The following is an 18,879-nucleotide window of genomic DNA, read 5'->3' as shown; positions in this document are numbered from 1 at the left end:
TGAAATCGCGGAAAAACGCCTATTATATATACCTATATTTTGTTCTAAACCAAAATAATCCTCGCGAAATTCCATACACACAGTGTTTCATTATAATCACGGAGTATTTTGAGAATAATTAGTTTATATTAACGATGCGGATCTGAACCGCAAATTCCATTAGCATCATTACTGCGAGCTGTTTCATCTGCGTTCGATGATGTGCCTAATGTAATGACTAATGGACTTGGTATATAGGCAAGTACTATAGTACCACTGTTGAACATCAATGGCTCACTGTTGAATAAAGTTCACACATTATCAAAAAATGAAGAACTCGTGGCTGAGTCAAACCCGTGTGGATTGGTCATAAAAGTTAAGCAACGGACCAACCAGGCCAAGTGGTTGGTCCGTCCATCTTGTCTTAACAAGTTCTTCTGTTTTTTCGGATAGCCCTATAAAGAGTAGGTCCCGATTTTCATATGAAGATCTTTGGCAGTCCTTACGGGTCAGAAATTCTGACAACCAGTATTACCAACTAACAATATTTTTAGTGTTCTAGTTAGTAAAACTTATCAAGCCTGAATTTCTTCAAAGCTCAAAGCTTCCTGAAGTACACCTGTTTGAAAGTAAAGTTCGGATTATTAATTCGATCTCAAACTAAGTTCTCGTAATAAGTTGGGAACAACAATATTTTATGAACATTTTAAGTCTACCGGCTTATTGCCGAGCCAAAGTCCAAACTTTAGGTTACTAGATTGTTCTAAATTGAAAATGCGTCAGTTTCACGACCTATGAAAATGTAGTTTTTTAGGTAATCGTCCTTGTTTTTAGGAGTTAATACTAAGAGCTACTTATAGGTTCTTACTTTCATTTGAAGATCTTTAGCAGTCTTCACGGGTAGATAGTATTAGATTATTATTAGAGTTTTAGAAGCCAGAAGGTCTGAGAAACAGTCTTAATAACTGGTATCGGGTTGCTCAAGTAACTGATTTGAGGAGGTCAGACAGGCAGTCGCTTTGATAAAACACAGGTAGCTAGATAGCTGCATCTACTACAAACCTAACATAGGTAAAGAGGAGGCAAATGATTCAATAAATGGCCATACACCAACCAGACCCAACAGTACAAAATACCCTAAAATACGAACCGGTAACAGTAAACATATTTAGTTAGAACTAATCCTAAACCTATAGCAGCCTCGTGCTAAATACGGTCGGCTTGCAGGCTGCAAATTAACGAGATGTTTCATTAGTGGGCCGCATGAACGGTGCCCAATATGGTGGCGTAAACAACAGTGCTAAAACATAATCGATATGATCGCGTTTCATTAGGATTTTGCATAATAAAAACAGGATATGTTTTGTTTATTCTCGATTTTTAGAGAGGAGATCAAAAATCGATTTGTTGTTGGCTGTGCTGAAGAAGTGTTTGTATTCTGGAATGGAATTTGAAAAATTGGTAATCGAATGTTAGAGGAACTGGCCACCACTGTTTTTTTTTCTTTTGTTTGATCACATTGAATTCGGAATTTATAATTCGTTTAATTGATGTTGGCAATTATTGTGACTATACTCGATAAAAATAAAACATGCTGTATTTTTACATCCTGACGTCTCTTTCTAGGCTATTCTGAAAATATATTTTTTTTACACTGTCAAATTATATGTCTATCAAAGATGCCCTTAAAAAATACTTATCTGATATGACTAATCCACATTGTCACTCAAATCTTGTATGTATGATAAGAGGCCTTTGCCCTCCTTGGGATAAACACCAAGTATCATTCCAAGATTATTCTTAATGTTGGTCAAAATAATGCTGCTTCATGCCACATGACATTACTATTATTATCATTTCGTTGTTAAGCCCAGCCTCTATAAGCAAGAAACACTTATTTTTCCTTACTTAAAAAAACTATCGTTTGCAAGCAAAACTGATTGTTTTTTTTTAATAAAAACTGGACATAAATGTGGTATGTTCACAATTATTTTCGTAAACATTATAACTGACCCTGTATTTGACTATGTTTTTAACCCCCGACGCAAAAACGACGGGGTGTTATAAGTTTGACGTGTCTGTGTGTGTGTGTGTGTGTGTGTGTGTGTGTGTGTGTGTATGTGGCATCGTAGCTCCCAAACGGATGATCCGATTGTAATGCGGTTTTTTTTTTGTTTAAAAGGTATGTCAGTCGGGAGTGTTCTTAGCTATGTTTGGTGGAAATCGGTTCAGGTCTTCAAGGTCATCAGCTCGTTTGCTAGATGTGATAGGAATGTTACACGCTCAGTTTACTTGCAAGTATATGTGGGATCTGAAATTTGAAACACTAATGTCTTTTGGAACCGCTGAGCTGGTCTGCTGTTAGGGCACGAAGGTAGGGGACGTAACCCTGAACTGCCTTTTAGTAAACCCATCGAGTTTGGGCTCGTTCAATTTGCCTTGACGAGTTCTCTTCATGTTTCTGATTGACGAGAACCTGATGCTGGAAATGGGATGTGGCGGATGAAACCCTGAAATGCCGGAATGAAACGGATAAACCGATTTATATTTTTGCTGAAAATCTAGAATGTTAATCTTTATTGTTTCTCAATCTGTGCAATTCTCCCAGAGCCAGTTTGTCATGAGGATTGTTAAACAGCTTCCTTTGGCCGAGATCGCATATAGTGAAAATAAATTAAATGAAAGAAGGAAAAATTAAGGAGCTCCTTTAAAAAGCATAAAATAAAATAAAATTATAAATTTAAAAAAACCCCCGACCCAAAAAAAGTACGCAATAATTATGACAAAAGGTTAAAAACGCTAAACCCTATAAAAAGCAAAAAATAACTTTTAACACTATCTATCTACGTAAACTAAATTTTGACGTGTCGGGGGACCGCTTAATTTTACCTTCATAAATACTTACATAAATCAAATGATACCTACCAAATTACAACATTTGTTTAAAAAAAAAACACGTATCTAAAGTAATGAATTAGAGCGGTCCCCCGACACGACAAAATTTAGTTTACGTAGATAGATAGTGTTAAAAGTTATTTTTTGCTTTTTATAGGGTTTAGCGTTTTTAACCTTTTGTCATAATTATTGCGTACTTTTTTTGGGTCGGGGGTTTTTTTAAATTTATAATTTTATTTTGTACAAAACGATTATAAATTGATTAGCAGACACAATGACTCATATAATTTCTTAAATACACCTTGAAAACGTGAACTAATCTATTTGAGGACTACAAATAAAACCTTACTGAACTCTATGCGTGTTTGTGGCCAATTTATTAATACCTTGTGCTGAGAACACCCTATAAATCTATGGGAAAGAAATATGGTCCAATTCAATTATAGTGTACTTGTTTATTATTATAGGTATGTCTAGAATCTTCTTTTCTGTGAAGGAATGTCTATTTTTGGAGCAAGATATCATTATACTTAATTATATTCGTCACACACTCATAATACGTTCCTTAGTCCCAAAATAAGAAATAAGAACCTAAATTGTCAATATAGTTATTTAATAACTACATAATAAACATCGATAAGTACGTAATATATGTATGTTGGTACATGGCTAGACAGAATATGATCTATTTAACAAAAGTATGATGACAAAACCACTTGTATACAATTAATTAATGAAATTACTCAGCTGATATGGTACTAAGATTATAAAACACATTTAATATAACCAGCATATCTGCCGTCATCACTTCGTATAAAAATTAATTGAAATAATTCATTACTTTGAGTACAATTTGTTCAATTTTAGAGCAATGAAACTACTGGAAATGTGATCATGTTGCTACTATGCTGACCTTTTTGCGCAAATAATGAAATATTGTTTTTGTTTTTTTTTTTTTGTGTTTAGGTAGTTTTTCTGTTATCTTATGTGCGTATTTTTGGAGGAATAAATGGTATTTATTTCTATTACCGTTCCTTCCTTTCTGCCAAAAGTATGAGATCACTGGTCAAACTCGTACTGGTACAGACCCTAGCCTAACCTACCCCAATTTTTTCCAACCGAACTAATTAAGCTTCCTATTGTGATGGATTGTAAAATTTGTTGGATTCAGGTAGGTTAATGTGCCACCTTGCCATGTATGTGCGTAACCTAAAATGCATGAGCGTGATATCACTATTTGTTGCGTTGACTCGCCCCGCAGACTTGTATTGGCAAACATTTTCTCGTAAGGATTTCTGTTTCTGGTGGCTCCTGTTAGTTATATGCTCTGGGATTTCACCAGTAGGTACTATAAAATGTTGGAGCTAGATTGTAAAACACGGTTATATTGTAGACTGACTTAACAATAAGTACGGACTTTAATATATCTGAGTGTTATGCTTTTAGGTTACCCACGACTTTTTGCTTTGTAACCATTATTGTTGAATTAAAACTTGTAAAGTACTTTTCTTCATTGTGATTTAACTGTATTCGATAAATTGGTTTTAAAATGGCAAAGGAAGAATAATTAGGAACTAAATACTTAAATCCTTTAGACAGTTTAATTACCTACAAATTGTGTTGGAAAATATTTAGGAAACAAACTAACAAAATCAAATAAATAACGTATAAAGAGGCAATCACTTCATGAAGGTTTTGTGTTTTTGATATCAGTCATATTTGCTTTAAAAATTAATATACAGAACGTGAGACTGATTTATTTTACTTTACTTTTTTATTTTTCTTTACAACGCAATATCAAGTTCATACTCCCGATCAATAGAATGCCCATTTTATCAAAGAGAGCTTTGCACCTCTCAACAAAAGAAACTAATAAACTAACAAAAGACAGTCAATATTTTCTTCGAACAGAGACAAAACAATTTATAAAAATGTCATTGGCTTCGAGTTCTAAATAGATTTCTCGTATTTACGTATTAAGAGAATACTGCAGACTAAACAGTCGGCTGACATTTGACCCGATATTTGCCCATTTTATTTTCAAAGAAAATCTTGATTTCTGTGAACATTTTTGACTTCAATCTAAGTATTCGAATATCTAATATCTAAGAGTCGGTCTGATACCGGATAAATATCTGAACATTGCAATGTGAGTACCTACACCATTCATTTGCATACTGAGTTATGTTAGCCCAAACAAACTAAGTATTGGCCGACTAAAAGTTTGCAGTGTCTTACAGACAGTATATTTTTAATGTTAAAGGTGGGCGTATGCTTGGGCTTCATGTGTCTTTTTTGTATGAGGTTTTAGTTAACTAAACAAAATTCCCGTGCCCCAGTTGTTGCAGGACCTTAGGAAAAACCTTGATTGCAACCATGACTGCGTTGCATGTACTACTAACAAATCTGCGTTCCCCTTTATTTGATGAAGCTTAACATTCTGTCAGAAAACTATAGTCCCTGTATGAAAACCATTCGTTTCTTGTTTACAGTAACCAAGCATAAGTCTAATTTTAATAGAGAGTAGATTTTTAATAGCTTTGTTGAGGTTTTAGTTAGGCCCGTTTCACTAAGGAAAGTAATATAGCTCAGTCTATTCCGATAGGCGAAAGGTCGCGGGTTGCAGACCGGACTGTTGAACCTTCTGAACCCATTTGCAGCACCCGCCGGACTCTGGACAGAGGTTATCGGCAATCACTTATTGATTTGTTTATTAAAATACGTAGTAAACGTTTTACTCGTTATTATTTTTTTTGTATGTTTTCCTCAATGTTCTGTGTTTAAATAAGTTGCCATTTATTTACCTTTGCTTTTTTTTTTAAATTCAGTTTTAAAGAAGTCGCGTACAAATAAAACAATTACTTACTGGTCCAAAAGAATAGAAGAAAAGTCACATAACTATTCAAAATAATGTCCTATAGTTGAAATATATTATTTGAAACATTAAGTTCTGCACCAGTCATCAGCCTTGATTAATGCTACAATACATATTGTACTTGACTACAGACATACAAAACAATTACATATTATTGTACTTAACAATGAATACACAAGTCACGAACCGAGAAAATAGGTCAAAATACTGCCAAGTAAGGCACTGGCAATCAGTCACTGACTACACAATAGTCTTAATTTCTGAAACTAAGAAGACGTTTGTGTAAATGACTAACTGAAAGTACTCAAAGCGAAAATATAGACACAAAAAGTACCACCAGGAAATAGAGGTAGATAGAAAATAGCTCGAAATATGAACTTTTCCATTTTCAAAATAATCACTTCAAGGAAAATTTCAAGGAAGTTTTAAAGTACATAGATAGCGGAACATGCAATACTCGAGAAAAGTACCTAAGTTCAAAAATTAGTGTCTTAAAAAACCCTTTAATTTGGGAACCGTAAATGTAATTTTACATACCGTAAACATAACAGTACGTTAAAAATACGACACGCTTTTCATTTAACCAGTTTTTCTTACTTTCAATAAACTCTCTCTATAATAACTTTAAGCTTATCCGCAAAACCACTGAGTTCGCGACATAAATTGAGGAATCGATTCAAACGCGATATCTCGATATAATAATGCTGTTGATTCGATATAATCCCTCTGAGCGGAGTCAATCGAGAATTAAGCCGAGAAGGGAAGATTTTTATTTGCTGTCGAATGGTTTTCAAGCTTTTGAAATCGATTCTTTTTGTGATTGCAGTGCTATGCAAAGTATATAAATAAGATATATGTAGATTTTGATTTTTATAAGTTATTATGTTAAAATATTTAAAAAGTAAGTAGGTTATTCAATTAAAAAAATAAAACATTATTACAGTAGAACAAAATACCGATTAATAAAAAAAACAGATAGATAAGTAAGATAATCCGTAATAGTATTTTTCGTCAAACAGTGAAAGAAAAGATTTACGTAATCTTAGAATGCTTATAATTATTATAGAGGTTTATCCGTATATCTCGGTAAGATAACTCTACCAGACTGGTATTATTTCAAATACGCAGTTGTAAACTTAAGCCAACGATTAAACAGTCGTGTGAAAAGAAGTAAAATATTGAATGCCAAAATACTTAAAGAGATATTTTATATCTAGGTACTAAGAAGTAAATATTAGCATGCCACATTTATCAAAAGAAAAAGTTAATTATCACGCAAATATCAGAGCAAGTGTTCTTAAATTGATATTATTTGCATTTCCATAAATCCTACTCTTATTTCTAAAATCTTGAGTCATAGATAACAGCGATAAAAAATGTGACAACACTGTCTGTTTTTGATATCAATAACATCTTCAATTTTTTTTTTAGTTTCTACCATGCGTCATAATGTCCAATATAAAGCATATAATTACCACACAGTCCCACTATTTCAAACATTAATAAAAACTCCACAATACCAGGCGAAATACTATGCAAAAATAACTTTTTTAATTAAAATTTATTTACTAACTAAACTTTTTATATACGTAGTCTACAACACTATGAATTATACGAGCGAGAGTGAACCTACAATTTTATTATTCGAAAAAAGAACTGAGAATACACAGCACGAATCTATTTGTTACAGAACATGACAAGCAAATTCATATTCCAATTTCAAGTTGACTTTTAAAATTAAAACTAACTGGAACAAAATAAAAATAGTCTTGACTTACTAACGATACTATTTCCATTAATTAAGAAGAGAGAATATAGGGCTTTTGATACAAGCAAGCGTATCATCGGAACAGCGACCGAGTACGGTAACTACAGTACCAGTCTCACATTGAACATTGGTGCGTGAAGACGACTTGACGGTCCGTCTGACAGCGAAATACGCGCGAAAACTTAGTGGAACACACAATTTAAAAACCAGCCAGTACTTACCTGATTTGTTTAAAAACTTTTTGGAACAGTGATTGGAATAACTTTTTAATAACGTGCAACTTTTTGTTTGGTTTAAAAAGTTTCGTGGATTTTTTTTGTTGTTTTTGGTTCGTCGGATCTACTTATTGGTAAGTTATTTTTATAGTTGATTTTGGTATTTTTAAGCACTTAGGAAATAGTTTTCTATATGAATAATGTAAAGTAAAATAATTAAAGTAAATTATTAGGGATTTATATTTATTTAAATTGTGGGGAAAATTAATTCTGTTGATTTTATTATTTGTACGTACAATGATTTGTACAGCGTGATGACTAAGACGTTTATTAAAATATCGTTTTAAATTACAAATTAGTATCAGCGTCATGCTCATTGCTTATTCTAAATAGGTAATAAATCTTAATGAATACAGACAACTGACACTTAATAACAACATTTAAAAGTTGACAATATAAAGAATCATACTTTATTTCAAACATAATTTTTACGAACTTGTTTTCCTGAAAAAAATTTATGTAATAAGTAGGTAGAAAAATACATTTGTACTTGATTTTAACTCAATGAAAAAAATTTGGTTATGTATGAAGATAAAGCCATCAATATGAAAACCCAATAGGTATAGTTACAATCTGAGGAGGTAACAGGACATACACAAATAACCAATCAATTTATTTTGTCATTTTCATTCTTCATAAAAAAAAATGGTCACGGTCAATGTCAATGGCAATGTCACTATAATGGGGTGGCTTTCCATTAGCATAAGTAATTAAGTATTATAGACTTTTATTACAAATAATATCATGCCATGTAGAATGTAGATGCTTTAAGGAGGCACCTACTGTATTTTTTCTATGTATGACATCATCTACTTAGGTTTTCCCAATTATGTTCTGGTCGACTTTCATACTTGTCAGATGCAGACAGTTGCCAGTGTTTTACATGAAGTGACTTTGATAGTCAGTCTGACCCTTTCAACCAAATGACCGAGGCAATACAACATTCCTTGGTAAGACACTAAATCAGACTTTCTGACTTCTAGTTACCAGTCAGCCATGGTGCGTAAAAATGATAGCTGAGTCTTATGAGACACGAGGAATCTATGGATCTGAATGGAGAAACTATGACATAGAATGTGATCATCGATCCGCGGACCTACCGCACCAAGCGCTGCTTAACCTTCATAGACCCGGTCGGTTATCCAAAAGGGAATATCCTTTCATACAGTAAAGTAGTTGAAATCTAAGACTTCTCGATAAAAAAGCATAAATGAAAAGCGGCTTCTTTCCACCATTTTTCACTTACATAAAAAGTAAATACTTCTTTTCTTTTCAAAGATGCTCTTATCATGCGGTTTCCATTCCGTATTTTCTGCACGGAACATTACGCCTGGACCTCGGAGGTCCATTTCCTAGTAAGTAGAACCATCAAATGTAACCAACTGGAATCGTGCTAACTTGCTGACCGAAATACGGACCAAAGGCCGTGTCCTATATGCTGACTTTAAAGAGAAATTGAGTGCAAGATACCTTTTAAGTGTACCTGAATAAAAGTATCCAATTAACTGGCTTGTGTACCTGAATAAAAGTATGAAACTAACTGACTGTAAATAATATTTTAAGATACATGAACCTAAGTTGTTTAAAGTATTTAATCAAGGCCATTCTGTAAAAATAACAAGAAAAATATTAGTGACCTAATGAGTCATTGAATACAATGGAATCATTTATATTATGTATTCAAGTTTGATTAATCAAACAAACAAAATAAATGATGAATATGTAACTTTAGTAGTTACTCTATAATTTGCAGCAATTTCCCCCAAATTCTACAATTAAATACATTTTGCCTGCAAACTTACATGCGCAAGTAGATACACTAGGTAAGTAGGTAGGTGCTCTATGTACCTAATACCTACCAGTGACATATCTGTAGGTCTTAATCTTAACTCGTCAAACTCTGAGCGAGTGTAATCTTACTGAAACTAGGTAACATTTTAAGTACTTACGTACTACCTACGTAATGTATGAAATTCACACGAGACTCTATGAAACTTACATCACGTTTGACTTATTTAAATAACTTGGCCTTATTTGCAAAAGATATTGCTCTTCAATGTGTACTAGTCATAACTTCTACATATTTCCTAGATCGCTACTGTGACGCACGCAAATACTTTTTTTTTAATTTACTCGCTCTACCAACAAAACAATAACAAATAGGGTTGTTTCCAATTTTCGGAAATCTATTTAGATAGCTTCTAAATAATTTTAAGATCTCTCTCTCTTTCATTTTTCGTCTCAAATCTTTTTATTTTTTATGTATTACATTTTTTTCTATTTCTCTTAAAATATTGCTCAGAAAACGCTAGATCACGTGACTGTGACGTCAACGTTCTCTGTTCATTCCTTTACATTTTAAAGCACATCTAACGAGAAAAACTAACATACCAACTAATGGATTTCTTAATTTTTATAAAATAGCTACAAAAACTATAATATTTTTTACATATAAATTATTTTTATACATTTGCACAAAAATAAAATACCTCAAATGTTTTGAGTTGTGTACGCGGAAAAATGAAACGGTGCAAAGAAACGTAAAGTTTGTGTTTATTTATATTGAGGTTATGTTTGTGTCCGCGTTCAAAAAGATTTGATGCTTTTTCAAAAAACTTAAATTAAATGCATGTCTACAAGGTTTGTGTTGTGCGAGACTGTGGAAATACGACCATTAGTGCTCCAAATAAACTGTTCATCCACGTTCCGCTGAAAAATCTTGGTTATTGACAAAGAATTGAGCGACCATAGAAGTCTACTCTTGGCAGATTGGAACTATCAGCTTCCATAAATCCTTTCTCCATTATTCTTTAGCAGTTGTATCACTTAAATGCAATTAACACACAGAACTTCACAGAAGCGAATAAACAAAACATTAATTCTGAGGTTATTTGGTTATTTCGATATATCTGTCACAGAAAAAATGACGTCATCAGTCTCTTCTCGTCGTTTTTAATGGCGTGACGTCATAGGCTCTAAATTAAGATTTCATAAATTAATTAAAAAATATATGGTCAGTTATAAATAATATGATATAGCTTATCGTGTTTCTAGTTTTGTGAACTTTCGGTGCATTTATTTACTTTTAACTAAATGAATACTAGGAAACAACCCTATTGCGTGCGAAATTTCTAAAATATCCGAAAATGAAAACTCTGTGCGCAAACACAGTCGTGCTGGCTGTGATGCGTACATCTTGCTCGCGAACAATTTAGTGGAATCTTGCTAATACATTTTCATCTTGCAGTTAGTAACAGCCAACTTCAGCGTGGCAAAGTTGACGTTTGACAAGACCTGTATTGAAATACTCCTTCTTAGTAATAGGTGTGTATTAGTGAATATCGTTAAAGGAAAACGAAATACTTCTTTCATAAAAAACCCTGATTGAAAGGTGACCAATACTTGTCTAAAACGGACGTGATATTAATCTTCTATGGAATACATATATCAACAGCTAATTAAGATTATCACTAGGTAACACCCTTACTTACAGATAAAAATATACCAAACACTAATTTCCGTTCATCACCAGTGTTTATCAACTTTGTTATTAATAGAAAAAGTTGTTTATAAACATTCTCAAAATATGGAGAAAGATTAATTGGGTATATGTTTTTATGTTGTCTATACGATATGAATAAAACCTCAAACTAATAAAACAAAAGTTATATAAATATATATATAGACGGTCAACGATGTACTTAATTGATAAGTGGCGTGAAATATTATATAACTTCATATTAAACAGAATTTTCTATTCAATCAGTATTTCTAGCTGAATTTTGTAAATTTTGAAAGGTGTAGCAGATACTAAAAGATTCAAAAAAAAACTTTTTTTCTTTCGTCTCCAAATTCTAAGAGTCAATACAATACCAGACCGTTCTCAAAAGTCATATCATATCAAACCACTCTTTTATCAAGAACCGAGAACATCAAAGAAACAATCGGAATCTTTGTCAAATACACAATATTTACGTACATCATTTTTATCAAAAAAACTTCTTAAAGAGATTGCGACTATCTCGGTACATAAAGCAAACTGATTTTTTATGTGCGTCACGATAGTACTGCAATTTTTATCAACGTCGTATTTAAAGTAGATATTTCCGTTTTCTGATTTGATTTTCCGATTGGATTGCACCTCTTGAGAAGGTGAAACCTAAATTGTACTATTTACGCTGATAAACAGTTTATTTAAATCAGTTGGTTTTGATAGTAAACTATCTTCCGCCAGCATTTTTATCCGCTTCCCTTTGGAATTTTCTGTAAAACAGCCAGATAAAAAGTAGTATATTTTCTTTCTAATTTTATCTACATCGTGTCAGTAGTTTTAGGTTAAAAGCGCGACAGAACGAAAGAGTTACTTTTCATTTATAACATTACTTTTTATCCAGCTATGGGAAACAGTTCCCTCAGATCGTGACTGGAACTATTATGCAGAAAAATTAAATACGGGATTACTACTATCTGCTTCCCACAATCCTTACACTACGCGTCCTTAAACCAGTATCCTAAAGTTTGATGAGTTTCGAAACTTAAGAGTTTAAGCCGATCTGAAACGACTGTCACAGGCTAAGGGCTTAGCATCACTCCGACCTACTGAAGGATCTTGATTTGTTAAGTGTACTGAGATCCGTTTATAGAACGACACTCGAGTATAAATAGAGTCTTAGAACACTGCAGACTAAACCTTCGGATAGCCCCTGGTTGGTTGGCAGTTTATTTTGAAGGTAATCATGCATCAATTATACTTTTTATTCGATCTGGTAGCGGCCAGATATCCGTTATCGTTGTACCATAATGCTGAGTGAGTTCGCTGAAACTATCAGCCGTCAAAAGAATTGACACTGCAATTCCTGCCGTGAAAAGAATTAACGGGGGTCTCAATAAAAGTTACATATTTCAGACATTTTTGGTTGGTGTGTCTACATCAAAAAGTCAAGATTGAAGCATTGTATTTTATTTCAACCAATCAAATGTTTTCAAAACTATATTCAATATAAGACTTATGTTTAAGAATCCATCTTCAATAGAGAGATAATGCACAGATCCATCAATATTTGCCTTGTTACCATCCCTTGAGTTTATTTCTATAGTAATAATATAAAACAAAGTCTGAGTAACCGCACTGTGAGTCAAAACTTTGATGAATTAGGTTATAAGGGTCGGGACTTCGAGAGTCAGTACAAAAATGTTTGATGACCATGAAATTGAATTTATTTTTCAAGGAAGGGTTGTGTCGACCGCGGCCATAATTGAACCTTTGAATAAATCATGAATGTCTTGTCTATGTTTATTTAACTTTTGGTTTTGTGGCTATGATAGTCTGAGGTCTTGTCGCCTAGAAAAATAATAATGTCTAGCAAAATTTTTCTTTGGGAACCCCCAAGGATAAATTAGAAATATACACATAAATATACATATTATGCTTATCAAACTTGTTACTTATGATGGTATGTACGTTCTACGTTATATAGGTACGTTCTTATCAACCGAAAATGAACGAAAATGGACCGGCTTCATAAATCGAAATTCATATAAAAATATAATAAACTTACACTTAAATGACATAAAGAGTTTCGCATCTTCCAAAAGGCTATACAACTTTAAAGCGAAAATCTGAGACCTGAAATATCAGCTTTCAGAATAAAAATAAAATAGGAAAACTTCCCGTTCCCGCAGTCCGCTTTCGGTCAGCTGACAATTGCTTATTCCTTTGAAAACATATCAAAAGATTTAGGTGTCGAATTCGCAATACATACTTGACAACAGGATATTATGGATGGAGCCAGATATCTCTCAGACTCTTTGTCATGTCCATTTCTAGTCCACTTTGTTGAATTGTGGCTTCAGGCTAGGAAAGTGACGAGCTTGAAAGGTCAAAGACTTTTGGGTTGGTAATCTTTTGTCCTAGAGGAGTAGCTCAAGTTTGATTTGATTGCTTTGGTCCCAATTGGCTATTCAGACTTATTTTTTGGCCAAAACTAACTCACTTGTTCCTCCATTATTCGGCAAGGCATATTTCAACTGTTCAGCATTAGCTGGAAATTCAGCAAGTAAACTGACAGGTTTCATTGGATGTGCTATTTCGAAGTTTGTGATTTGCACACAAACCTGTTCTCCGAACTTAGACTGCTATTCCTGATATTGGAAAAGTCATTTCGAATACAGATTTGGAATATACAATGTGAGTATGAATCACTGTATTGAGTCACGGTATGTTATCAATATCATCATCATTCATATTTATAAATCAGCACTATTTGATGTCTCACATGGAGCATTGTGCTTCTCATGGGTAGCAGATAAATCATGATGAATTGACTTTTGATTATTCTATACATCATCATCATCATATCAGCCTACAAAATCCCGGTTTTGAGTCACATCATTTTGCTGCTTACCATGACGATAACCTTCTAGCCGATTTACGGCTACGGCGACTGTTCCTATGTAAGGAGATAAGCCAACTGCGCAGGACATATTATAGTGCACAAGCATTTGTGCAGAGTCAGGTGCACTCACTATTCCTTTACTCTCATAGCCCGACAATCCGACACCACCGGAGAGAGATCAGACACAGGCCCGACATTTACGTGCCTACCATACACCTACAATAAAGAAAGACACTTTAAAAAAATGTCTTATAAAGCCAGCCCCCAACCTCCGTAATACCACGACACTTTATGATAAGACCTTGTAAAAAAGATCTGAAGTGTTATGATGAATATTAAAACTTTATTTCTGAGACACGTGTGAAGATTTCAAAGAGATTGGGAACTTCAATGTTTGTCTCTAATATGGGTTTGTAAACATCGTAAGAGGATGTTTATGCTGTAGTAGAAGTAGGATTTTTTTTCTTTGTGCTTTCGAACTTTGAATTTTAGTGCATTGGCCTCTTTTGCGACCAGTGTCAATATTCTTTGAGATTATGTCCCACCTTTTTTCTCTTTACTTGTCAATTATATTTGCAGTCTTTTGTCCAAGCTACTCCAAATAACTCCTCCAATAAAGAAATATGCAGCTATGTATCACTTGCATATTTTAACAATTCAACCAACAATTTTGATTTCCCATACAAAGCTTATGTTTGTATAAAAATAATTTCGGTAAAATTCGTCGTTATGGTTATTTTAAAACCTGTGTTTAGGTAAATTTCCTACAAAAACAATAAAACAACAAACGTCAAAAAATAAGTATTTCCTTCATATTCTGAAGTCTTAAGACCTCATGATAAATTATCTTTAATGTTCATTACGTGCTTTCTTTTCCGTAAAATGTTTTTCACTTTCTTAGTACCTGCTTTGATTTATATTTGATATTTACAACATTTTGTTTTGAAGGTTTTAGTTTATTTCATTCAGTTTGTCACACGCTGTTATCTCATTTTATTATGTGTTACGTTCTAATGCTGATTAGATATAACTCTAACGGTTGTTTTAAAATGCAGACAATGTTTTGAGATTAAAACTCAGGAGATAAATAAATCTATACATAAGGCAGTCGTATTCATATGGATTCTTATGTGTCTGCTGCTGAAGAAATGATCTGGCACACTACACTGCAGCAACTTTTCTTCTTTCAAATTCAATTCTATACTAGCAGCACCATACACTTCTAATGGGTGAAAAATTGCTTATTTCCTTTCTCTATTTTTGTACTTAAAAGTCCGTATTTTGTCACGAAAGCAGACAGTATTATTTTTGGCATAAATAGTATCAAGTCAGAATTCCAGTGCTACAAACACAAAAAAAAATATCATGCCCAATATAAATGATCCAAAACAATTGCATCGAAGTGTGCTCATAGGTCAATGAACTCTTCTATAAATTCCCAGTCTCCATACTCAACAGACCATGCAATGTGCATTTTAACTTTCTTCAAAGCATATATTTCAAGAAGTGCATTTCTCAACGTTGCCAAGTCCTTGAACTAGTCACGCCACTTGCACTGTTTAACATTGTACTTCCGAACGACAAACATGTAAAAACATTACCTTTCCGTTTGTAGGGTGCTGTTTAAAAGTATGAAGCAGGAAGTTTTTGTTGTAATATTATTTATTTTTGAAACTATGTACCTACTATTCAAAAACATTGAAAACTATGCTGTGCCGTCCTCGCAAATGTTTCAAATCTTACTTCAAGTCGAGTCCGCCAAACTGCGAGTCTTCTTTTTTTTTTAATTTTATGTAGGTATCCTATTTACCGAGAAAGATTACTTTTTATAGCGGGAGAAATAAATAGTTTCCCGGGACCATCTGCATTAAGAATTTCCTTTTGGAAAGTCAGTTAAAAATGTTTAAACCTGGGTTTTTAGTAGAATCTCTTTGAAAATGTCTACATATTATTGCAAACTTGGGTACTTATTCAATATAACGTCATTAATGGATAGACAAAGGTTATCATGAATGCAGTTAACTCATCGTAACAGTCGTTCGCGCTGAGTTAGCAGCGCCGTCACCAGGCACTTTGTGCAAGCATGCATTTTACCTGATACTATTGTTTTTATGAATATTGTTGTTTTATTCCTTGTATTAGTTCAGTTCGATTCTAGCCATCAGCCTATCTTGTATATTTTTCTATTAATTAAACTAATTGTAATAAATAAATATTTTTTTAATCAAAATCCCGACCGCCGAAACTTAACTGGCGCAGTCGGTAGGATCGCGACGCTCTTAGTTCGGATAAAACTCTTCGTATTGAGAGTGACGATTCCCAAATCGTTCCTTCGCGATCCGCAACGAACCTATCGTGCGGTCGGTCACCTTTATAATCATCGAGATCGATCTCCGGAGAATTGGAGGAAGCTGCGCTGGCTGAGACTCGACTCGACAGGAGATGCAGTGGCTGCTTTGGTAAGTACTCTTCGTTTTATCAAGTGTCCTTGCTCTATTTCCTGTCTTATTATAATTTGTGTATTTTACGTTGATATTTGTGTGTCTGTCTATAAGCTAAAATCGCAGTTGGCAACCACAAGTTATTATAAATAGCGTTAAGTATTCTGATAATAAATTCCAAGTGTTAAATTTCACACTTCTATTGTCTTGCGTACAAGCGCCACTAGACAGGTAAATTGAAGTAGTACAATGTCGCTCAGAGATTATGATGCTAACTACAAACCGTATAAACTTATTGCTGATTTGATGCCAAGATATGATGGTAATCCTAAATTACTTAATTACTATATAAGGGAAGTAGAAAGCTTGTTACAGTTAACAAGTGAAGTAGATCGCTCACACCCAGCATTATTCTGTTTAATTAAGAGTAGGCTCAGTGGTCCCGCCGTTGATGCAATAGCATATGAAGGTTATCTTAATTCATGGGACTCGATAAAGAGCGCTTTGATAAGACGCCTTGGTGAACCACGTAACGAGATACAGGTTATGCAGGAGCTGACGCGAGTGCGTAGGTCTAAGACAGAAGACGCTGAAAGCTTTGGCAAGCGTCTCCGTGAACTACTAGATACTTTGTATTCTGTGGGTGAGCACGGAAATAAATCGTACTATGAGAAGATGGTTATCGAGCAGTACGTGAACCAGTTAGACTTCCACGTATCTTTAGGCGTTCGAATCGCTAAACCAGATACGTTCGAGGCAGCTATCATAGCGGCTAGGCAAGAAGAGGCTAGGCTTGCATATAATAGAGCTACTTATTTTAATAATCCTTCTACGTCTCAAGCGAAACCAAAGGAGTTAATTAAACAATCAACTAACCCCATCGCAACACAGGAAACCCAGTAGCACAACAGCCTAACTTCATAAATCAACCAATTGCCTTTTATTACGCCACAAAACAACTTTGTGCCACAACAAAATAACATGTCCCCTGAACAGCGACAACAGTGGGTACAGTCCATGTTGCCCTGGAAGAACAAACCAGCATCAGGCAACTTCAGACAGAACGGTTCAGGTAACTTTAGAAGCGGAAACTTTAGGAATCAACCAAACATTCCGAAGCCACCGGTTCTCACGCCCGTATCGTCTGACGTCACGATGCGTACGGCAGGTAAGCCAGAAAAACCATTTACTTCACAGGAGTTATTTTATATTCAGAGTCAGATGAATACTCAGGACCAACAAGGCCCAGTTGACAGTGAGTATTATGACGTCACAGACAATAACGACTTAGCGTTCGAGCCCAACATGAACATAGACGAACAAGAGATAAGTCACGACCAGGATTTTACCCAGGACCCCAGTCTAGACAACCGGACTTAATATCGATCAATTTTCAATCTAAAAAATATCTACCATATATCATGATACCTGAGTTTAACGGTAAGTTTTTAATAGATACAGGCGCGAGTCATTCCGCTGTTGCTACCGACGTAATAACAGGTACTATATTTGAGTATTGCGTAGAAAGAGAACTCTTTCAAATTAAAACCGCACATAACTTATCTTTACACGACAAGGTAGCGTACCTTCCGTTACCCCCTGTTTTTAATAGCGATATAACACATAAGTTCATTATATTCGATTTCGATCCCAAATATAAAGGCCTAATCGGAATAGACCTTCTGCAAAAACTTAAGAGTAATATTGATTTAAACAATAATGTTTTACAAACATCTACGGCGAAAATACCTATACATTTTACTAAGCCACCCCCTAGGATAAGCATTGAACCTAGGTGCGAAAAGATAGTTAATGTCAAAACTAACTACTTAGACGGACAATACTCTCATGATGATTTTATCTGGTCAGACGGATTGGCGTCACCGGCTGCAATAGTCAACGTAGAAAACGGTACTTTTAAAACATCGGTGATTAATTATAGCGATCAAAAGAAGTATATCCCGGTTAACCCGTCTATTGAATTAGAACAATATTCGAACGCAAATAGACCTAACAGCTTTGCTATAAATACCGCGCAAGTCCAAACAGATATTGATCACATATTAACCGAGAACCTTAAGAGAATCCGCGTAGATCATTTGAACGACGAAGAGAGGCGCGAAATCACCCGGTTATGTTATCAGTATAGAGAGATATTCCACTCGGAAGATATACCACTTACCTTTACACATGCTGTCAAACACGAGCTCAGACTAAGTGACGAAACACCAGTTTTTGTACGAAGCTATAG

At 34.2% G+C, this 18,879-nt stretch overlaps 1 protein-coding gene across 3 annotated transcripts in view; it reads left to right on the top strand.

Annotated features, from left to right (window-relative positions):
* Window positions 1-18,879, top strand: part of LOC110371999 (neuropeptide Y receptor type 2) — a 267,501-nt gene that overhangs the window by 156,651 nt on the left and 91,971 nt on the right. The window contains exon 1 of one of the 3 annotated variants that reach the window (XM_064036800.1): window positions 7,625-7,866. The exons of the other annotated variants lie outside the window; for them this stretch is intronic. The gene's annotated coding sequence lies outside the window, so the exon portion shown is untranslated. Of the gene's footprint in view, window positions 1-7,624; window positions 7,867-18,879 lie in introns of those variants that run through there. 3 annotated transcript variants of the gene reach the window in all.

Source organism: Helicoverpa armigera, chromosome 11, assembly GCF_030705265.1.
Source record: "Helicoverpa armigera isolate CAAS_96S chromosome 11, ASM3070526v1, whole genome shotgun sequence".
In the NCBI taxonomy this organism is placed as follows: domain Eukaryota; kingdom Metazoa; phylum Arthropoda; class Insecta; order Lepidoptera; family Noctuidae; genus Helicoverpa; species Helicoverpa armigera.
This window is presented reverse-complemented; position numbering and strand designations above follow the sequence as displayed.